The sequence below is a fragment of the Triturus cristatus genome, chromosome 8 (genome assembly GCF_964204655.1).
Source record: "Triturus cristatus chromosome 8, aTriCri1.1, whole genome shotgun sequence".
NCBI lineage: Eukaryota > Metazoa > Chordata > Amphibia > Caudata > Salamandridae > Triturus > Triturus cristatus.
Genome location: NC_140591.1, coordinates 319,194,868 through 319,218,798, shown reverse-complemented (window position 1 = coordinate 319,218,798; position 23,931 = coordinate 319,194,868). Strand labels below are relative to the sequence as shown.

Here is a 23,931-nt window from a genome sequence, read left to right as displayed (position 1 = left end):
GGATGTGACTTCCCTGGAGGGCTTACCTACCCCTGCAGACTGGCAGGTGGAGGGAGGACCTACTAGAGAGGAGTTTTGTCGGGCCCAAAAGGAGTGCCCTACCCTTGAGGGTTTACGGCGGCAGGCCGAAGCCCAGGCAGCTGGTAACGAGTCGGGGAACTTCCACATATACTGGGAAGATGGTCTCCTTTATAGCGAACCCAAGGCTCCGGTGCATGGATCATCCCGGGCCTTGGTCGTTCCCCAGCGTTACCGAGCCTTCCTTTTGGGATTGGCTCACGAAATACCCTTGGCAGGACACTTGGGTCAGGACAAGACCTTTGCTCGACTTGTCCCTCATTTCTACTGGCCTCAGATGAGGATTACGTCCGACACTTTTTGTAGGACGTGTGTAACCTGCCAAGCTAGTGGGAAAACAGGGGTGAAGCTGAAGGCTTCCCTGGAACCACTGCCTGTCGTTGGCACCCCCTTTGAAAGGGTGGGCATTGACATTGTTGGGCCATTGGATCCACCAACGTCTGCCGGTCACAGGTTTATCCTGGTTCTGGTGGATCATGCCACCCGGTACCCAGAGGCTATCCCTCTGAGGACCATTACTGCACCTACGGTGGCACGGGCTCTTATGGGAATTTTCACCCGGATGGGATTCCCCAAGGAAGTTGTGTCGGACAGAGGTACCAACTTCATGTCGGCATATATGCGGGCTATGTGGAAAGAGTGTGGAGTCACTTACCGGTTCTCCACCCCTTATCACCCCCAGACCAATGGTCTGGTGGAAAGGTTTAACAAAACCTTAAAGGGCATGATCAGGAGTCTGCCCGAGAGCCTGCGGAGGAAATGGGACATCCTCCTACCTTGTTTGCTGTTTTCTTACAGAGAGGTACCACAGAAGGGAGTGGGCTTCAGCCCCTTCGAGTTGTTGTACGGACACCCTGTGCGTGGACCCCTCAGCCTGGTGAAGGATGGATGGGAAAAGACTCCCAGAAAACTTCCCCCGGATGTGGTGAGCTACATGCTGGCCTTTCGTAGCCAAATGGCTAGGTTGTGGAAGCAAGCTTCGGAAAACCTAGAAGCCAGCCAGACGGTCATGAAGGAATGGTATGATCGAAATGCTCACCCGGTGGAGCTGGAGCATGGCCAGAAGGTGTGGGTGATGGAACCTGGAGAGCTTAGCGCCCTCCAGGATCGCTGGTCAGGCCCCTTTGAGGTGATTGAGAAGAAGGGCAAGGTCACCTATGTGGTGGATCTTAAGACCCCCAGGCAGCCCCATCGGGTGCTCCATGTCAACCGCCTCAAGCCTCACCAAGAGAGACCCGAGGTCACTTTAATGATGGTGACTGATGGGTCAGAGGAAGAGGAAAGTGAACCTCTTCCTGATCTTTTTGCGTCCCAAGAGAAGGATGGGTCGGTGGAGGGAGTGATCCTCTCACCATCCCTAACTCCCGAACAGCGGAGAGACTGCCGCCAAGTTTTGGAGCAGTTTGCGTCCTTGTTCTCACTTATCCCGGGAAGGACTCATCTGTGTACCCATGACGTGGACACAGGGGACAGCCCACCTGTGAAATCCAAGTCCTACCGGTTGTCGGATAAGGTGAAGGCTAGCATCCATGGAGAAGTCACCAAGATGCTAGAGCTGGGAGTGATTGAACCTTCAAACAGTCCCTGGTCCAGTCCGGTGGTACTGGTACCCAAAGCTGCCCCGCCGGGCACTACCCCAGAACTCCGGTTCTGTGTGGATTACAGGGGACTGAACTCTGTGACAAAGACCGATGCTCATCCTATCCCGAGGGCGGATGAGCTCATTGACCGGTTGGGAGCTGCCCAATATCTCAGTACCTTTGACCTTACCTCCGGGTACTGGCAGATCTCCCTGACAGAAGGAGCAAAGGAAAGGTCAGCTTTCTCCACACCTGAGGGTCACTACCAGTTCTGTGTGATGCCCTTTGGGCTCAAGAACGCCCCTGCCACTTTCCAGCGGCTGGTGAACCATGTCCTCTCCGGGATGGAGGCCTTTTCCGTTGCGTACCTGGATGACATCGCTGTCTTCAGCAGCAGCTGGGAGGACCATTTGTGTCACCTTCAGGCTGTCCTTCAGGCTTTGCAGCAGGCGGGTCTGACGATCAAGGCCAGTAAGTGCCAGATCGGGCAGGGGTCGGTAGTGTACCTCGGTCACTTGGTGGGTCGGGGCAAGGTGCAAACCCTCCAGGCCAAGATTGAAACCATCATGGCCTGGGAACCCCCCAAGACTCAGACGGAGGTCCGAGCCTTTCTGGGCCTCACTGGTTACTACCGACGCTTCGTCAAGGGGTATGGTACTATCGTGACTCCCTTGACTGAGCTCACTTCTACAAAGCACCCTCGACGGGTAATCTGGACCGAGGGGTGTCAACAAGCCTTTGACACCTTGAAAAAGGCAATGTGTGCGGCACCTGTCCTCAGGGCCCCTGACTTCTCCAGGGAGTTCATCGTCCAAACGGATGCATCGGAGCATGGCATCGGGGCAGTGCTGTCGCAACTCAATGAAGAGGGTCTGGACCAACCGGTGGTTTTCCTGTCTAGGAGACTACTCCCCTGGGAACAGAGGTGGAGTGCGATTGAGCGGGAGGCTTTTGCGGTGGTGTGGGCTCAGAAGAAGTTGCGGCCATACCTGTTTGGCTCGCACTTCCTGGTTCAAACCGACCACCGGCCCCTCAGGTGGCTGATGCAAATGAGGGGCGAGAATCCCAAGTTATTGAGGTGGTCCATCTCCCTACAGGGAATGGACTTTAGGGTGGAACATCGCCCTGGAGTGGACCACGCCAATGCTGACGGTCTCTCCAGGTATTTCCGCCTTAGTGAAGAGAACTCCCAAGGGATTGGGTAGCTCTCCCCACTTTCAGCTGGGGGGACGCGTGTTAGACCTGTCAGCCCTTTGGCAGTTCCCTCCTCATTTTATTCTTTTTCCCTTTCCCTTCTACTTTTTTTTCCTGTCCACTAACTACTTTTGGTGTTGATGTAGAGGCTCTGGGCACCTCATCCTTACTAACTGAGGGAGAGGCGCAAGGTGCTTCAATGAGGAAACAGGAAGAGGGAGGTTAGACTCATAAAATGGTGGCTCCAACTGTCACCTCAGCACCTGGGCCATAGACTGCCATGAGAGGTTCCGGAACCTTCTGGGCCACTCTGGCCAGTCAGGCCCCAGGTGATAAATAGAGGTGAGGGCAGGGCGGCCATTTTAGGACTTAGTTGAGCTGTGAGGTAGTCAGGAGTAAGGCACCTGAGTGGGGAGGTGGCTGTGCTAGATAGGGAATTGACAGGTCTCAGGGTCTGCACGACTTCCCTCATCAGTTGACACCACCCCCAACCTTCTGACCGGTCCTTGAACACAGCCAATGACTTTGGAGGTCATCGTCACCATGGGGGCCGCCATGTAGCCAGAATCCCTGAAGGAGGACCAGGGGAGGAGTTGCCGTCTGGGACCATCCTTCTCACATTCCTGTGGTTGCCTGGGGCTCTGGAAACAGAGGTTTGAGCCCTTGTAGCGACAAAGTGACTGACTACCGGATCGTGGCAGTGCGACCCTGGCACCCTTAGTTTCAGCTCCCTCTGAGTAACGGTGAGGCGCTCTGTCAGCTGAGCGTTTTTGGGCCTGAGTGACAACCACCCCAGCACTGTGCCAGAAGAGTGCGGCGTAACCCTAATATCTAACGCGCTAGGGACTTCATGGTCCTTTGTCGCTGAAGCGGAAAGTAGCCTGTACCCTGGAAGCCCCATGCGCATGAGACTCACCGCCACTGGCCGGGATTCCGTGGGCCGGCGCGTGGTCCTGGGGAGGCGCTGTGACTAGAGGCCACCGCCGTTGACCGAAGTGGGATGTTCGCTGGACGCTGTGGAAAAGTAGTCTGCGGTGAGCTGAGAGGATCGAAGCAGGAGTCGGGACTTCCTGGTGAGAACCGGTGTGAGAACGACGCGTCGGAGCAGCTGACGCGAGACGCAGCCAGTAGGCCTGGAAGCCGCCTCCCCCGTATCGTGTGACAGGGCCCGAGGTCAAAGCGCCGCCCCTCTGACATTGGAAGTCAGAGGAGGCCGCGCCTCTTCACCGGGTTGCCTCAGGCGAAGAGCCTTGCCGGAGCTGCGGGAAGAGGGACCCCAGTTCGGGCCGACTAGCCAGCGGAATAGAGGGTGAGAGGAAAGAGGGCCCCTCATAGCGAGACTCACAAGTTGGAGAGTCATCAAGGGAGGAAACGGGCGGGGGTGCCCCAATACTGCCCTCCTTTTGGGTTGAAAGGGTTTTTCCCCCGTGCCTGTGCAGTGAGCTGACAACGACGGAAGAGGTGAAAACTCGGCTCAAACTTCGCCGATCGACAGGGGAAGAAAACCAAGAGGTTGACAGTAAGCGGGGCTTGAGTAGAGGGGAAGAGAGAAGAAACTACCGGTGCCTTGCGAGACTGTGAACTATGTATTGGGGATGAGAGGGAGAAGCGAGATTCAATGGTGTAATTCTGGTTCTCAGTGGTTGGGATGGTTCATATGCAGATGTTCAACCAAGTTAATGTACTATTGATCAATAAGAAATTACAGGTGCAAGCTCAAGTATAACAGTGATCTTTTTGTCACGATGGCCAATTTACAAAAGCTGTGTACCATTACATTAGCTAGATCTTTTGGGGATATATAGGGTTTGTAGGTTCTCCAAGAGTATAGACCAGTTCTATGGTGAAATATGTATGGACACTAAAATAAGTAGCAAGGTAACCTATTTATTTCTGAAATGGGTACAAGATATGGAATTTAGGAGCAGTGGCTATTTGTACATCTCTGAATTTGTGGGTACCCATACAAGCATATGATTTAGAGGGCATTTTTTTCAAATGTCTTCTTTCTTACATTTTTAGCGAAATCCTATTGGTAATAACAAATATGAAAATGGTACCTCACCTATGCTGTTATGCCTAGTGCCTGCGACAGAAAATGGCTCAAAAGCAGCATGGATGCCTCAAATTTTTTCACTAAAGACAGCCCTGTTTTTTGCAAAGAAGATAGCTGTGGAGTTTGGGCACTAGCACATCAGGCACCTAGGTAAACCTAGCAAACCTGTGCCTTAGTGAAAACTAGACACCAAGGGGAATCAGAATGGGGTGACTTGTGTGGCTCTCACCAGGTTGATTTACTTAGAATCCCTTACAAACCTCAAACCTTGACTAAGCAAACACATTTTCCTCACATTTTCGTGTTGGAAAGTTCTGGAATATGCAGGGAACCACAAACTTCCTTCCACCCAGCATTCCCCTAAGTATTCCAATAAGTATTCCAATAAAATGGTACCTCATTTATATGGGTAGGCCTAGAGCCAGCAACAGGAAAAGGCCCAAAACGCAACACGGATACATCACATTTTTCCACTCAAAACTGAGCCGTTTTTTGCAAAATGGGTAGCTGTGGATTTTAGGCTCTAGCTCAGCCGGCACCTAGTGATACCTAGCAAACCTTTACATTTTTGAAAACTAGACACCTAGGGAAATTTAGGATAGGATGATTTTCATAGCTCTCACCAGGTTGTGTTTGACTAAAAAACACACTTTCTTCACATTTCTGTGATGGAAAGTTCTGAAATCTGCTAGGAGCTTCAAACCTCCTCCAGTCCAGTATTCTCCCTATCTTTCAATAAAAATTCACCTCACATGTGTGGGTAGGCATAGTGCCCACGGCAGGAAACTGCCCAAAAATTAACATTGATACATCACATTTTTCCACTCAACCTGACCCGTTTTTTGCAAAGTGGGTAGCTGTGGGTTTTGGGCCCTAGCTCAGCTGGCACCTAGGGAAACTTAGCAAACCTGCAAATATTTAAAACCTAGACACAGGGGAATCCAGCATTACCCCAATTATGCTGATAAAAACTTTGCCCCACTTGTGTAATTGGGCCTTTGTGCCCAGAGCAGGAAAGGATAAAACCAAGGTCAATGGGAGCCCTTGCATGGGGACTCCTATTGACTTTGGTTTGAACTCGATTTGCATAGAGGTCATAATTCTTTGCGCCCCATGTTTCCAAACTACCTTTGTTAAAGCTGAAATTAAGAAGTCTTCAAATAACAATGGACCCAGTCATAGGGAATCTCCAGTATAATTTAGTCTGCTTCCGCTGAAGGAGTCTGTGAGCATTCACCAGAGAGTCTGTTTCAGCTTACAAATTACCTAGTTTATAGATTCATATTACGATGTCTTTATTTGAGTGCAAAAAGCAATCATAAAAGTACATTAATCCAATTAAAACCATATAAAATATCATACAATTCACAGTACATATGAAAACATGTTAATTCACATAAAGATACAGCAAATGTATTTGCAATAAAAACAGTAAAACAAGAATGTGATAAAATATATTGAAAGATCACTCAAAGTGCATGGTGCTATGTGACCATGTAGCAGATCTCATGAAAAATCCTACATAGAGACAGCAGTCAACATCTGCCAATTATGTAGGAAGGCATAGTTGGTCCTCACTGTCTAGAATTACGTGATCTGATAAATGGGATTAAACATTTGTTGGTGTTTATTATATAGAATTTACAAAAGGAAAGAAAATGTAACATTGTTTGAGCAGATTTTCCATCACAAGGACATGGCACATGCTAACACTTTTCTGAAACCCTAAAGTGAAACAAAGTAAGTACATAACAGTGGCAGCCATAAAGTGGAATAATAAGGATTTTTCCCAGCATCTGCATGCATCAAATAGATATTTCACCGGCGCACTATTTATACTCAAGTGGGAGTAAGCAAAGATATTGAGAGCCTTTAGTCTTTAATAAAAGTGTATCGGTTCATTTTGGTCAATGGGGTATAAACATAATGAATCTACTCAATTGCCATTCCTGGGTCCTCCCTCATCGAAAGAACCTTACTAGGGGCAGTGTCAGGCTGTAGAACTCTCAGTGGACCAGATGTGTCAGTAGTAGTCCTATCCCCAGACAGTGAGTTGTCTGTAACCATATGATTTGTAACATGTGTCTGATTTTGCATCTTCAATCTATTTTCCTTTAGATGTGTTTCACCTTCCTTTATCTCTTGTTTTCATTTGTTTGCCTGATCCCTCCATTCACATATCATTGGATACAATTCATCAATCAAACTCCTAGCTTCTTCCCTATCCCATCCTCCTTACCGAGCTCCACACAGGCATTTGTTACTTCAGTATCCCATGATGCTACTAATTGCTCCTTATCACTAGGGTACCGTCGAGCAAAGAAAAAAAAGCATCAGCAAGTTCTCGTATCCCAAATCTCCCATCTCATGCGCCACTCCATTCATTGTTCTTTTTTCAAATCCAACTAGTACTGAATCATCTCCACTTTGAGGCAAATGTCGGGCTAACTCCTTCCATCTCTGAATCTCTTGGGGTTTCACTCTTCGACCTGTGCCACTTGCTTTTTCCCTCATACTAACTTTACCTTTGTTGCTTTTGACAACATTCCTTGTCTCTTCATCACCTGCCTTTGTCTCCCTGTAGGAAGGAGGCCTTCTATCCAAATGTCCCTCTAGTAACAGGTCTGCCTCCTTAACCTGTTGTGGTGCCAAAGGCTGTGCCACAAAAGCCTAACTTTCTGTCAAAGCATCCTTGCTACACTACTCCTTACTTTTCTACACACTTTTGGCCTGTCTGAATTCTTGTAACTCCTGTTTCAATGTATTGTGTACTATCCCCTTCACCTGTTTGCACACCTCAGTTGTCTGACATATGTGTCCTATTCAATCAAGCAATCAAACTGTGCCAATCTCAGCTTCTTTTTCCTGTCTTTTTTCACCATGCAGTGTCTTAAATACAGTATTTTTGCTCAGTCAAAGGTTCCCTCCAAAGGGACTGCAAATAAATATTGTCCTTTATATACTCATGCCATTGATTAAAAAATAAACCTGTTGATATAGAAACCTTTGTCATTATTTCATTGGCTGGATACCCTTCGGGTGGCGAAGGCTGACTCTGGTCTAACCCATTACATTTGCTAAATGCTTGACCCATTATTAAAATTAACCTTAAGTATTCCAATAATCCTAACAAACCCTGCGAACTTCAGATAGCCTACAGTGCCCAACCTCCTGAACTGAAGAAGATACAACTTCCCCGGGGAAGCTGATCCCCTTTGTTCCCTTGTCAGTGCTTCTCTGTCTCCTTTTTCCTGTTTGCCACCCTTACTCATTGACTGACTTCTCAAAAGTTATTTGGAATGAAGCATGGGTCGCTTTCCTTGTGTCTGGGTCACTCAGCTAGTCCCCCACAAAAGCTGTCTCAGGAAACAGTCCCGTTATTTAGGTGCACACTTTATGATTTGGTACAGAGAACTGATTGAAGTGGCCCCTGTTCATCCCCGTACAGGCCACCTATTGCTAAAGCTGAAATGAAGAAGTCTTCAAATACCCAATGAGTCAGTCGTGGGGAATCTCCAGCATCATTTATTCTGCTTCCCCTGCAGCAGTGGAGTCTCTGAGCATTTGCCAGAGAGTGTGCTTCAGCTTAGAAATTACTCAGTTTGTATACATTTGTAGGCACAAAGGACATAGTGGAAAACAATGTTCTCAACAAAAATTATCATAAAACACAAAGGTCCTTGAGAAATGCAACTGTGGCAGAAAGATTTCAAACAGATTGCCATTTTTCATTAACAACAGTTGATTGTTTTCCTTTCTTTATCACAATGTCTGGCTACACTTTAAACAAACCATTATTCACTGGCATTGACAACAAATGGGGATTGTTTTGTTTTTATAACTAGTCTTATGAGAACATCTGTGTAGTGTCAGCTGCCTTACCAGCTCCTAGGCCCTCGTAACAGTTCAGAAGGCTAAGTAAGAGATACACGCTTTCCTTTAGTGATCTTTGCATGGAAATCTAAACATTCTGCAGTCAAAGCCCTCCCTTAGGCATGTAATTGAACTAACCTTCCCATGAATCATGCTGCAATCAGCTAAAATAGATAAACACGTTTATCCTGGTAATAAGTTCATGTAAAGAAAAACAATATGAAAAAGGATGATCTATCTCACCTTTTTCAAGAAAATATAATCCTTTAGCACAAACCAACTAACAAGTTCACATCTTGACAATTTATGTACACTTGAACGTATTGGTTTTCACACTTGACTTTGGTATCACTCAGTACTAACACCAGCTTTTCCTTATTAAACTCTTTCTTCTAACACCTCATTAATATTTGAATATTTTCTCCCTTGGCAGACATTGCCAACATGACCAAATCTGTCACTTGAACTACAAACAACATGTCTTATTACTTAGTTAAGCCATGAAGTCTTGAATGGTTTGTACATTCCTGGCAAGGGAGGAATGGTTTCATGTTTTGGGCCTTGTGCTCACTGATCATTAGCAGCCCTACTGCTGTTAAGAGTCCAAACATGTGTCACTGAACAATAGACACAATTATTTTAATTACTTGCATACAGAGGGTATTATATCAAGTCTTCCTAGCATAAAATGTTTTTTACTAATCGTGTCTGTGCCTGTAGTGGTTATTCTTGCACAAGGTATATCCATTCTCTGTTATTTTCCATTCTGTCTTTAATGATAGGTGAAGTTATAGTGAAAAACCTCTTGTTAATGTTGAGGACCTTCCCTAGCTAAGTAGGAGATTTTTGGCCCTGGCCCTACTCATTGTGAAGCAAATTATGGTGACTCGATGCAAGTGCCCTCTACCTACATGTATGGCCTGGCTGCAGGGCCTCATGTAATATAAAATGATATGTCAGAACCCTCGTATCTCCTCACTCCTATTTCAAATAGGCCCAGAGACATATGAAGCCTCCTGTGAACATACTTGATAACTGTTGACTGTTAATGCTGCAGATGCTGAAGATTTATTTTAGTGCTTTAATTGGCAATGCTGTGTTGTGAGCTGATCTGTTTTATAGACATAGTGAAGTCCCGATGCTTCTCTGTGGCTGCTGATGCTATAGACGACACCTTGGGCAGTATTTGTATCTTTTGTCTTTGCTTGCCCTCCATGCCTCCTTGTTTTTTTGTTACTTGTCCTCCATGCTTTTTCGTTGTGATTTTTTGTTATTATGATGCACAATACTGTTCTAATGCAAGACTTCACCCTCTACTCATTCCTAACTTTACAGCACTATGTGTTTCGTGATGCCTTGCACTATGGTCTTCCTTAGAAATTCCCTAGTTTTATTGATGCTGATCATTTGCACAGTAGGGTTGAATTTAGAAGTGAAAAATCTTAAAAATAAATAACACAAAGAAAAAAAGAACAGAACTCAACACTCCTAGCTGGGCAAGACCATTCCTTCATATAATAAGTAACATTCCTACAATTAAGGTGTATATCTTTCGCTTTAAAAATATATGATTTTTGTCAAAACTATAAGAATTCCTGTTATGAAAAGATGACACTTATTTGCTGTTTTACACACATCTTTTTGAACCATATTGCTATCCATGTTCTTGTCTAACTCTCGATCATATTCGAAACTATTTAGTGCCTTTAGCAATGTCGGTTATTTCTCCAATTGAATGATTTTTATTTTACCATAGGTAATTTTGCTTTTACCATTTTATCCATAGATCTGATCCCTGTCTTAGCTCTAATTATCTGTGTAGTAAAAGTTTCCAAATGGTATTCAGTAGCTAAGCCTTTTAATGTTTTAGCTGTGTCCATTTGTTGGACCCACATACAAAATTTGTCTTGTGGTTACCAAACATGGATTTACATCACAACCCCCTCTTCAGAAGCTATTGATGCGCATTTAATGCCTCCCTTTTGTTTGGTTGAAATGTGGAAATATGTTAAAATACCATGGAAAATGTACAATGATGAATCTTTTACTGTGTATGAATCACTGGTCAAAGTGATGATCTTTAAGATATGCCAGAAATGTGGAAATAAGCTCTGAAAAACATATATTTGTTATGAAAGAAAAATGTCACTTGGGTTTACTGAAAAAAGTCAAAAGCTGAATCTGGGTGAGTGAATCACTGTGTACAGCATCTACTGCTAGGCGAAACACTCTGAAGATAGGAACCAAAAACCTGCATATAGGTATAAGTGAGACCCACACATCAAGGCTGACAGCCAGACAAGTGGTGCAGACATGCATGCTCTGCTTGATTGCAATTCTCCCATGTGGCCTCTGTGTTGCAGCATGTATATGTGGTACTATGAGGGTGCATATTTGACCAAAATGGGCACCTGTAATGTACTGCATACAGTGAGGACCAAACCAAATGTAAATAACTCTGTTAGCGACTACAATACATCTTCTCTCACTTCACACCGGCTGTTACAATTTGACCACAGAACCTCTCTGCAGGACTACCTCCTTGAAGATCAAAAAACACAAAAAACACTAGATAGATCATATGAGCAGCATGTGAGCGGTAACCAGACGTCTTAGATTTCCTCAGACAGTCCCGGTTTTAAGAGGACTGTCCTGGTATCCTGACACTTTTTTTTAACTTTAGGTAAATGTTCCAGTTTTTGGGACAAAGGTCAGGTCATTCTGTAAAGCAGATATACGCTCCATTCACAGACACCTCTGAAGACTGAAAAGTTGTAAGTAATTTGTTTGTTTCTGTCAGGCAGCACAGGAGGGGAATTGCTGACTGCTCCCAGCAGAGATAGAGTGGGGGAGGAGGAAAGGGGGATCTCTGGGGGAGGAGGACAGAGGGAGCTCAGGGTGGAGGGTCCCTGGCATAGATATATTTATCAGTTCAGTTCAAAAGACTTTATTTCGATCACTATAAATCAAAAAAGTACAACATAACAACAAACACAATAAAAATGTAGGCATTTACAATATGCATTCATTATCCATTACAATAGCAGCACAATAAAACAATAAAAGTTACATTTTTAAATGGACCGAGAATTTATCATCAAAATAATTTAGTACCTGCTTAAAAATTCAGTAGATGTCTTGAATAGTAATAAGAGACAGTAGTCCACACAGAATAATTCCGATTACACAATACAATTTTCCAAGACCCTTCAATGGTGTAACAGCCTAGGTATTATTCAGGGAACAATTGGCACGCCTGATCTACATTGCCATTAAAAACTTGGCTGTACAGAAAACTATAATACGGGATGTATCTGTCTGCATTATTCTGTATGCCTCTTGTACTTTCTTACTCCCAAATTTCAACAGAGTAGGGTTATCCATTTGTTTCGAGACTGACTATACAAAGGGTAAAAAAATAATATATGCTCAGTTGACTCTGATCGCCCTTGGCAACAGGTACAGTTCTCATCCTCCCTATCTCCTATTTTACACCATTTTCATTTGAAGGATTTTACAGGTAGGCAGCCATACCTAAACTGTAGGTATAGTTTCCTTGCTAGAGGAGGTACAAGTTCATCTATACTATCCTCAAAGTATGGTGTCAGTTTAAAATCAATAAAAGCAGCCGAGAGCGATCCTTTGCAATTACAAATTCGGTCTCCACAAAACCCCAGTAAACCGCTTTAAGGCTAGATTATTAATCTGACACAGAGTTTCCAGTTGGTCCCAATATGCACCTAGACTTAGCCTCTTTAATGTATTCTTGAGGGTACGCAGCCACAGGATCTTACTCACACATGTTGGTGTCATCAATTCACAAATCAATGAATCAGGGGGATTATAAGTGTGAGGGTCTCAAGGCGCTGAGGGGAGTGGGGGGTCAGCAGATCTGCTCAGTCGAAGAGCCAAGTCTTGAGAGACTTCCTGAAGGTGTTCAGGGAGGGGTCATGTCTGATGTCTGTCGGAAGCTCGTTCCAGGTCTTGGCTGCGAAGACCCACTGTATAGGACTCAAGTGCTGAAGTAGACTAGAGCCGATGCCAAAACATGAGCAGTCTAAGCTCAATTTTGTGAGTAATTGTTTTCTGGGCTAGGTCTAGGTAGAGTGGAGTCAACAGGGTGCTTGCCTGGAGATTTAACAGAAATCTAAAACATTTATATTCAATTACTAAGAGGTAGCTAGATTTAGTACAGCTCCACTGCTCTGCACCGTACAAAACTGCACCTAAAGCTTTAACATTATAAATCTCTATTGCCGGTGCCACCCTTCTAGATGTGGTTTGCCTGTGGATTTTAGCTTTACTCACTGTGTGTTGTATCAGGGATAGCTGTTCCCTTTCCATCTGTGGGACCCAACTTAAATTCTTTTTGAGTTTCAAGCCCAGATAATCAAACTCAGCCACTAGCTCTAAAGGAGCTCCACCCGCGTACAACTGTTTTTTACACTTAGTTGTTGATCTGGAAGCAAAGAACAAGCATTTAGTTTTGGAGCTGTTTAGCTCCAGACCCCGTTCCAAGCAAAAGGCCTGGAAATCGTTCAACTACTGTTGGAGCCCCTGAGGCGACTTAGAAATAAGCAGTGTGTCATCTGCAAAAAGGACAAAAAGGAGAGCAGGGGCTCACATGCACGCACGTACGCACACACACACACACACACACGTGTGTGCATATATATATATATCCACCACAGCACTCCCACAAAAGGAAGAAAGGTCGCACTCCAAACAGCTTTTGCACCGTTTTTAATCCTTCATAATCGCAGAACCACAAATCCCAACGCGTTTCGGTATACCATATACCTTGTTCACGGTTGTTGTTTGCTCAATACATATGAAATTCTTTTCGAAAAATGTTCTTTTAATAAAGTAAATTGAAGGAAGTTCTCTGACATCATCTCCTGATGCCTCTCACCCATTCACCCTTTGGATTATGGGTGATGTAGTCATTTTTTTTTTTTTTGTTTTGAAAAACCTTTATTGACATTTCAATCAAGAACAGGTATGGGCCTACAACCCCCCGGGGCCGGCCGCTAAGCAATCAGAGCAACAAAGATCAAATGTAAACACAGGCAGCACCTCGGGGAGCAGAATCTTCATGCTAATACAGTGAACAGCGCAGGTAGGACACCAGGAGAAAAAAGGTTTTCATTTTATAATGGAACAAGACAGAAGGATCAGGTGCCAGACAATTTCCCAACAGCGATAAAGGCATGCAGAGTAATAGACGTAAGCAATAAACAGCAATCTATTGAATCAATGGCGCAGACACAGGAAATTCAGGATGGGGAAGAATATCATAAACAGTTGCGCCTGCAGTCCCCCGCCCGAACGCCCAGAGAACACCCCGGAAATTGTGGGACACATGGAGCGGCGACGAGTCATAACAAAGGAGGTGTATCACGCTGATCCCAGAAAAGGAAAAACAAGAAGAATCAGAGAAGAAAAAAAAAGGAGGCCATGGAAAAAGAGGTGAAAGACTAAAGAATCCCCTCCCCCCAACCCCCCACCCTGCACCTCTGCAGATGAGTACGGCCCCCCCCCCCCAGCAGTGTGCCTGTCGCCCTGGAACCAGACCCGAAATGTAGAAGAATAGGGAAAAAAAGTAGGAAAAGAACCCCACCAGACGGGGGGGTAGAGAAAGTGTTAATAAACTGGAGGAGGGCCTCCAAAACATACCCCCGGCTTCTCCCTCCCGCACGGTAAGTTTCCCCCAAAGCAAACAATAAACAGCGCAAAATCGATCGTATCAAAGAAAGATGGGGAGCATTATGCACCTATTATGCTAATAGCTATGCCATGAGAGCACGCAACCCCTGAGCCCGCCCGTCTACTAGATGACCACCCCTGAAGGAGCAGCCTTATCCCTGACCACTCTTTGCAATTCTGCCCATGCCTACCCCTCGACCCAGCGCCATGTCCGATGTTCCAAGGTAGAGGAGTGTCCGAAAACGACCGAGAAGCGACGCACACAGGTGGGGTGGAAGTCTCTGAGTACCAACACAGTCCGCATCATGGAGGGACGGGCTTCCCAGTGCTGCCCCAGGATCTGCATTGCACTCGAGGTCCAGGAAGGCGGGAGCAGCCAAAGTAGACAATTGTTGCTGGAATTGTCCCTGGGTCGCCGGAGGCCGTGTACGGGACGAGGCCACCGCCTCCCACTCAGGTCCAATACCTCCGGAACAGATCAGACCCTCAGCCAGCCGATCACACGGTAGCATACTGTCCGGAGTGTCCAGCTGTGCACTAATCTCAGGGGTAACCGCAACATTGTCCTCCTGTGCGCAGTGTGGGAAGTCCCTGAGTACCTGAGGACAGGCGGGCCGCCACTGTCCCAACGCTGATGCCACACCGTCGAGCTTACTCCCCAAGACCCCGACGCCATGAACCAAGGAGGAATGAAGAGCACCAAGGGCCTCGAGGAGGTCGCCGTACCCCAGCACAGCTCTCTGCGATCGCTCCGCCACACTCCCAAAAGTCACACACTCCCAAGCCCGCTGCGACCCAGCGGACAGGAAGGTAGGCTGCATAGCAGCAAAATGGCCGCCAAGTATGCCCGACCCGTAGTGGGGCCGGGACCCAGGGACAAGCGCCTCGAGGTCCACGTCGCTGGAGACAGGGTTCCGGGGGCAGGCAGAAAGTTATCCGTTGCGTGGTCACGGGCAACAGTCGTCCCCACCACGGACCAGCTCCCGCGAAAATCCGGGAGCGGCCCGCAAGGATCAGGGCGAGATACGGGCGGCGTCCGGGCAGCTCACCATCAAGGGCAGGGGCAATCACCGGAGGATCTGAGAATTGGACCCCCGGGCATGCACTCGGTCCGCTACGCTTAACAGTAGGAACGACCACGACGAAATGTAGGCCGAGTTTGGCACCGCTCCGGTGGACCGACTCCACCCAGTCACCACAGGCCGCTGTTGTCGAACTGCCACCCGGCCAAGGCATCCACTCGAGGTCCTGGTTCCAGGGCTGCACGGGCCGCAAAGTTCAAATGCACATTTCTCCGGCGATACCGCAGCCAGAAACCTCGGAGTCACACGATCGGGTGCCACTCTCCTTCAGAAACACAATCGCATAGCACAGGCTGAGGATCTCGTGCAGGATATCCGTGCGGGATGCGGAGGTTCACGGAGCCGGGAGTCTACGCTGCCGTCCCGGTCGCCATCTTGGCTCCTCCCCGATGTAGTCATTTTTAAACCAATTGAGTCACTCTTATTTTACATGTTCATATTCATTCCATTATCATTATATTATTTCAAATAATGTTTTCATTTCCGTTATATGACCCTCTTGTGAATTTTTTGAGTCCTGTCTAAAGCCCTCTGGTGGGCTTACGTTCATGATCTCTGATGGGTATGCGTTTTGAACGTCATGTTTCTAGCCCTCCAGTGGGCATGCCCCTTGCAATTTTTTGTGACTCTTTAAATTTATAATTTCAAACTTGATTTGAGTCTGTATATACCGGATCTGACCTTCATCAACATGGTTATTTCTGTTTCATAAGTGTATGTACAATTCTTCTGACTGATTCAACCCGAATGGAGTCATGGATCTCAAGTTCAAAATGTGCCGAGATTCTTTTTGGCGCAAAATTTTCTCCCTGTTGCCACCACGCACATTCAAAGGTACTGATTCAATACCATAAAATTTCAAAAATTTCCAATTGGCGTTGTGATGTGTTTCCATGTGCTTGGCTACTGCGTTGTTTCTATCTTTATTTTTTGTGGCCCGTACATGTTCCAGTATTCGTTTCTTTAGATCACATATGGTAGATCCCACGTATTTTAGTGGGCAAGGGCATTCTATAACATATAACGTGTATTGACTTTTGCACGTTATTAGATTTTTGATTTGCCAAGTTTTTTTATTTGCCATTGTGACTTCCGTTGTTGGCTTGGCGATCTCACAAACTTTGCAATTATGACACTTTATGAATCCCGTTGTCTGCAGCCATGTCTCTTTGGGTTTCTTGGTTTTGAAGTGGCTATGTACCAAACGATCTTTCAGATTTCTTGCTCTTCTGAACGTTGTCACAGGGTGACCACCCATTTTATCACCGATAGTTCCATCTAACTGGAGAATTTTCCAGTTTTTCTTCAAGATATGTACGATATCTTTGGATTCTTGGCTGTAGTCCATAATGAGTCTTATAGGTTCTTCTGTAATGCAATCTTTTTTGTCCTTTGTTATTAAGCACTCTGCTCTGGTTTTTTGGTTTGCTCTGCTCCAACATGTGTTTACCGTATTCCTGGGGTATTTTCTCTGCACAAATCTTTTGATCGTATTGGCACTGTGTTTTTGCCATTCTTGCTCCTCACTGCAAATTCTTCGCAGGCGGAGAAATTCTCCATATGGTATGCTGGATATTAATGATGGCTGATGAAAACTAGTTGCTTCCAAGGTGGTATTAGTTGCAGTGTTTTTGCGATGTAACGTAGTTTCCAAACAATTGTTTTGTATGTAAATTTCTGCATCCAGGAAGACAACTCGTTCTCTGCTGAGATCATATGAGAATCTTAGATTGGGTGTACTGTTATTTAAGATTGCAAAGTACTCCTCAAAAGCTTCCTCCTGTTCATTCCATATAATAAGGAGGTCGTCTATGAAACGAATCCAGCTTACAATATGTCTCGTGTATTGATGGTTTTTCGGGTTCCAAGCTACCTCTTGCTCCCACCACCCCATTACCAAGCAAGCGTAACTGGGGCTGAAAGAAAACCCCATCGCCGCTCCATTCTTTTGGCGATATAGATTGTCCCCAAAGGTGAAGACATTATTTGTTAAGCAGAGTTTAATCATGTCCAATAACATCTCATTATGTTCCTTATAATGAATATTCCTCTCTTGTAGGAATTATTCACAAGCTTTTAATCCTTGTGTGTTGTCAATTGTGGTGTATAGTGATACCACATCCATTGTGATGAGGCGATAGGAGTTTTGCCAGGTTATATCTTTCAGAATCCTAAGACAATCTGAAGTATCCTTAATGTATGATTTAAGTTTGGCTACATATGGCATTAGAAAGTGATCAATAAAGTTTGCCACTGGTTCCATGAGCGAGCCCTTTGCTGATAGGATGGGTCTCCCCGGTGGTTTTCTAGGGTCTTTATGTATTTTTGGGAGAAAGTATATGGTTGCTAAGATCGGAAAATCCACCATTAGATATTTATGTTCATCTTCATCAATCAAGTTGTTAGCTACCCATATCAATAATTTCTTATCCAAATCTCTCTTTATTGTTGTTGTGGGATTGTTTTGCAGTTTGTCATAGTATTCAGAATTATTTAGTTGTGAAAGGGCTTCTTCAATGTACATGTTTCTGTCCCATAACACAATATTGCCCCATTTGTCCGCCATTTTGATTTCAAAATCATCTGCGTTGGATAATTTTAGTAATGCATCTCTTTCTGTTTTACTCAGATTGTCCTTAATTTTTTTGTGTTTCAGTTTGTAGAGGTCTTGAATGACCGCCTCATAAAAGAGGTCAATTTTATTTCCTGGGGTTAATTGTGGGTAGAATTTTGAGCGTGGTCTTTTTTCACTTGATCCTGCGCCCAGTTGCGGGCATGCCGTATTAAGGGTGATTTCTTTTCCTTCTTCTGCATTTAAGTTGAGTAGAGTTAAGAAGTCGTCAGCCTCTTTTGCCAAGAGTGTTGAGGTTGACTTCCCAAATTTTTTCTCCAATTTGGGTTTGTTTTGATTTTCCAAAAAGTATTTAGCAAGTTGGATTTTCCGAACATAAATGTATAGATCAATTCGTATTTGTGCCAGATCCATTCTCTGTGTGGGGCAATAATTAATGCAACGTTGTAGTAATAATGTTTCTTCCAACGATAATTCTTTTTCAGTGAGATTTATAATCTGAAGTTCATCTTTTATTGATCCTTCCTCAGCCTCATGCTCCTCGTTTTTATCCCACTCCTTTCTGTTGAGGAACTTGCTTCTTCGTCCCCTTCGTTTTGTCCGTCGCGTTTTCTTTGCTGCCAGGGTTTCCCCCTGCCTCTTCCTCGTGGTTGACGTTGTGATATTTGATTTTGTTCCCATTGGCGTTGTTGTAGTACCAGACGCATGTCCCCTAAAAAAACCTTTCTTGCGCCCTCAGGGGTTGTCTCATTCTCCCCTTCACTCTGTCCAGTTGAGGCCAGAGAGGAGAAACTGCTGGAAGTGGTTGAGTAATTGCTGGCTGATGTTTGTTGTTTGAATGGATCGTATTTGCGTGCGAAGGTAAAAATTCTACCTTCCGCGTAGTCCTTGGCATCTCGTACAAATTTGCTGTGTTTCCGTTGCCTTACGATATCCTCATGTTTGTCTATTTGTCTTTCCAAGTCTTCTTTGAATTTTGACATTTCTGAGTTTAATTTTAGAGAGTCCTTTTCACTTTCATGCAATTGTTCTTTAATTTTATTCAATGCTATTTCAATGTGCTTGACTAGTATTTTGATTAAACCTAATGAAGAATTCAAAGTATATTCACCCCATTCTTGTAATAGATCATTGGATGCATCTTGTTGACTGGGCATTAACATGATTCTGAGACCACGAGGAACCCGCTGTACTTCCAAATATTTCTGCAGGGTAATTAATTCTCATGATTTGTTAATTTCTTTTCTACTTAATTTCTCCCAATTCCTTATTTTGCTCTTGATGTCCGTTTTGCCACTGGGGTTTTGTTTATCAGAATCAGTTTGTAAGTGTTCTTTGTCAAACATTGTTGTCAGTTGCTCCCTTCTTTTCGCTTCACGTTTTTCCATCATATCACTTTTAATGTTGATCGTATGCTTAAATGGTTCTGCTGCTCTCTTCGTAATTTACAATGTAGCTGTTGAGGTTTCCTTCGCAATTCGGACCATAAATTTCAGCTGCGTTTAAAGTGCTAAAACTCAGTTGAGAAAGAATTGCACATTTTGTAACTGCTTGTCCGAACATGTACCGAAACCCCATACAGTCAAGCCGAGATAGAACAGGGAAAGACTCTGTGCATTGTAAAACAGTTGTTTGATAATAATCCGGAGTTCACTAAGGTTCTACGCTCTTACCTAAAAAAACTTGGCAAGTCAAAAATCTAACAACGTGCAAAAGTCAATACACGGTATATGTTATAGAATGCCCTTGCCCACTAAAATACGTGGGATCTACCATCTGCGATCTAAAGAAACGAATACTGGAACATGTACGGGCCACAAAAAATAAAGATAGAAACAACGCAGTAGCCAAGCACATGGAAACACATCACAACGCCAATTGGAAATTTTTGAAATTTTATGGGATTGAATCAGTACCTTTGAATGTGCGTGGTGGCAACAGGGAGAAAATTTTGCGCCAAAAAGAATCTCGACACATTTTGAACTTGAGATCCATGACTCCATTCGGGTTGAATCAGTCAGAAGAATTGTACATACACTTATGAAACAGAAATAACCATGTTGATGAAGGACAGATCCGGTATATACAGACTCAAATCAAGTTTGAAATTAGAAATTTAAAGAGTCTTGCAAGGGGCATGCCCACTGGAGAGCTAGAAACATGACGTTCAAAACGCATACCCATCAGAGATCATCAACGTAAGCCCACCAGAGGGCTTTAGACAGGACTCAAAAAATTCACAAGAGAGTCATATAACAGAAATGAAAACATTATTTGAAATAATATAATGATAATGGAATGAATATGAACATGTAAAATAAGAGAATGAATCAATTGGTTTAAAAATGACTACATCACCCATAATCCAAAGGGTGAATGGGTGAGAGGCATCAGGAGATGATGTCAGAGAACTTCCTTCAATTTACTTTATTAAAAGAACATTTTTCGAAAAGAATTTCATATGTATTGAGCAAACAACAACCGTGAACAAGGTATATGGTATACCGAAACGCGTTGGGATTTGTGGTTCTGCGATTATGAAGGATTAAAAACGGTGCAAAAGCTGTTTGGAGTGCGACCTTTCTTACTTTTGTGGGAATGCTGTGGTGGATATTGGCGGTTTGGTTCAACCGCGAGGCAACGCACCCGTCGAGTAGCGCCTGAAGCCAGGTACAACTGAACCATCTTGGATTTTATATATATATATATATATATACACATATACAAACACATACATTTTCAAGCCTAGTGTGTATGTAGATATATGTATGTGCACATATTTACAAAGTAATGCAACAAATGGGACAGGCCATATATCGAAGTAAGACTAAAGGCTTTAGTCCTACTTTTCTGTCTGGCCTGTCCCGGTTTTTGATTTTCAAAATCTGGTCACCCTAGATATCCAGAAACATTGAAAAACGTATTAAATGTTGTGCAAAGTCAAGGAACAGAAGCACAAAGAAGTACATGCAAGGCTGGATAGGAGTTCAATCAAAGATCAGCATGCACTTCATAGGTTTGTTTTTGTGGTTTATTGAAGAACGAGTCAACAGCAACGGTGGGAAGGACATAACTGACCTTTTTAGAATTCCACGGCAAATAACAACAAAGTGATGGAAGTAATTTTTGAATTAATTACAGCTGCTGGTGATTGCTCTTGGTACATTCCAGCCTTCATTTTTCACCCACTGTGCCAGTCTAGACAGAGGTCAGCCATATGCAGATCTGCCCTCCGCCCGTTAGAAAGACTTCTGCAAGAACTGCCAGACCAGCTTCACTCCAGACTAGTTTTGACCTACTTTGATTTCATCAGTATGGTACAGCTTAGTCCTGTGGTGCAGCGAGCATGGGACCCAAGTCTGGGCATAGGTGTCACTCTTAGAGCATCTACTGAAACAAGCTTCAAAGCAATGCAAGAAATGTGTGTATTATATCAGCTACTGGTGGTTGCCTATTTCATTGTCCAGAGTAATTGACAGTGGCTGAGATTAATTCAAGCATTTCTCCCTAAAACTTTTTGTTTTCTTTTGAGTGACACTATGGGTGCACCCAGACGCGGGTCCCATGCCTACTGAGCCACATGATTCAAGATGCACCCCACTGATGAGGCCTAGACAGGCCACAATAGTTCCGAACGTGTTTCCTTTCTGTTCAGAGCAGACATGTCCTTGTGGTTATGGCCTGGAGTGGCACAGTGGACAAAAAATAAGGGACTTGAATGTGAGCCAGAGTAAATACCAGTGGGTGAGATTATTTCAAGCATTCCACTCGCCACCTTTTTCTTTTCCAGATATAAAATCTAAGCATCTTCATCCATCCAGGGAAAAACTCTTTAAACTTTTTAATGTCACACTCCTTGTAAAAATAATCTTATTGGGCTTCAGAATGACAAACGAGTGTTCTTATTATTATTCAATGAAATGTTAAATACTGCAAACAAACGAAATAATTCAGGCGGTTTGAGGGAAGGCACGCTCTAAAAGCTAGAATCAAAACTAGCTTGCACTTTATACTCTCTCTTGCAATCTGGGAGCTATGAACTTGTCGTCCCTAACGAGTCTGAGCCCGTCAGACTGGAAAAGGCTGGGCCACACCCCTTGGACTTCTCTTTCTCCCGGTAAAGAAACCTAAAAATGGGTAAAAAGAAAGCAGAGCCTTCAGCAGTGGGTAAGGAGATCCCTGCAACAATCAGTATAGTGACTTTCCTATCGAACGCCATGGAGTCTATTAATAAAGAAATAAGTAATGTTAAAGAAAGGTAAGTGACCAAACAGCGTATTGCCCCAGACATGGTTGTTTGTGGACATGAGTTAATTGCAAGTGCGGGGAGTAATCCTGGTACTAGAGATTCTCCACACCCTTGCATATTGAATAACTGTTTCACAGTGATAACATCAGCCTGCCACCTGCAAACAGTTCTAAACCAGCCCCAAGAAATAGGCATGAAATAAAAAATAAAAAAACACAGTGAGGTCCTTCCATTCCTAACAGGGAAAAGGAATCCCAAGGATCTTTACTTGATCCAAAAAGCACAACGTTTTTATTCCAGGAGTCTTTGGCTACCATTTTGCAACCATTGGAACCTGATTACGGAAAGTATTAATGTCATACTCAAAAGACTAAATATACTTGAGTCATTGGCTAACAACCACATGGCCACTACCAAGGACGTACGCACTGAGCTAGGTGTGAATGATTGTCTAACTGTAGGCAAGAAGGCCCACAAGAATGCTGTTTTCCGCGACCGGGATAACAATGTGATTTATTTAGATCAGAAATCACTAAAGCCAATCAACTCCTTAAGTTAATGTCCTACATCGTGCGCTGCGACTGGCATAGACCAGAAGGGTGGTCCATCAGATAGGCCAAGCAAATTGTGTAACATGAATGCGTCCACTCATAACCTTGACCGGTGCACGTTACATGGTAAAATGACGACCACCACGAGCAATATCTATCTACAACTTCCACCGCAGGCAACTCATTTGTTATTGTCCTCAAGGACATGCCACCTAAAGAAAGATCAGTATGAAGGGTTGTATGAGTTGTGGAATGGATTTAGAAATTGGCTGGGTGCCATCTGGGGAATGGCCCAGTCATTCTAAATGGTATTTATATGGTATGCCATGTTTCATGGATTAGCAACAGCCTAAAAACCAGCCAGGGTGATTATGTGGTGGCGAATTTCAAATCCGCATCCTACACTCAGAGAGTATTGTCTACCCTGGCTTCACATCCAGAATGGCTTAGCAAAATTTACGTTGTCCTACTGGGTTATTTGCCATCATTGGCCTTATAACCCCTGTCTGGCAGCTCCTACGGTTAGGTTGCGGTCAAATCCTTACAAGATAATACCGCACTCACTATCAAATCTGCTGATAAAGGGGGCGCTGTGGTCCTTATGAATACCTGCGACTATGAGGCGGAAGTTCTGAGGTTGTTGAGTGACAGGAGGAACTACCGTCCTCTGGCACGTGATCCCACGGCTGAATTGCTGCATCAGATTACCATCATTGTGGCACAGGCGCGAGAGAAGAAGTGGATCACTGCAAAAGAGGCGGAGTTCCTCGTTAACCTCAATCCTAGGACACCGGCATTTTATATTCTGCCGAAGATTCATAAGGCCCAGCGCCCACCCCCAGGCCGCCCCATTGTATCGGGCATTGGCTCGGTGTTGGAGCCACTTTCCCAGTTCTCCGACTTCTTCCTCAGGGAATCGGTAATCACCCAACGGTCCTATGTGCAGGATACGACCGATATTCTTAACATCATTAATGATATGGCCTTTGA

General features: G+C 44.5%; 1 long non-coding RNA gene across 1 annotated transcript in view; it reads right to left on the bottom strand.

Annotated features, from left to right (window-relative positions):
• LOC146802045 (uncharacterized) overlaps nt 1-23,931 on the bottom strand; it is a 164,891-nt gene that overhangs the window by 93,690 nt on the left and 47,270 nt on the right. The gene's annotated exons all lie outside the window — the stretch shown is intronic.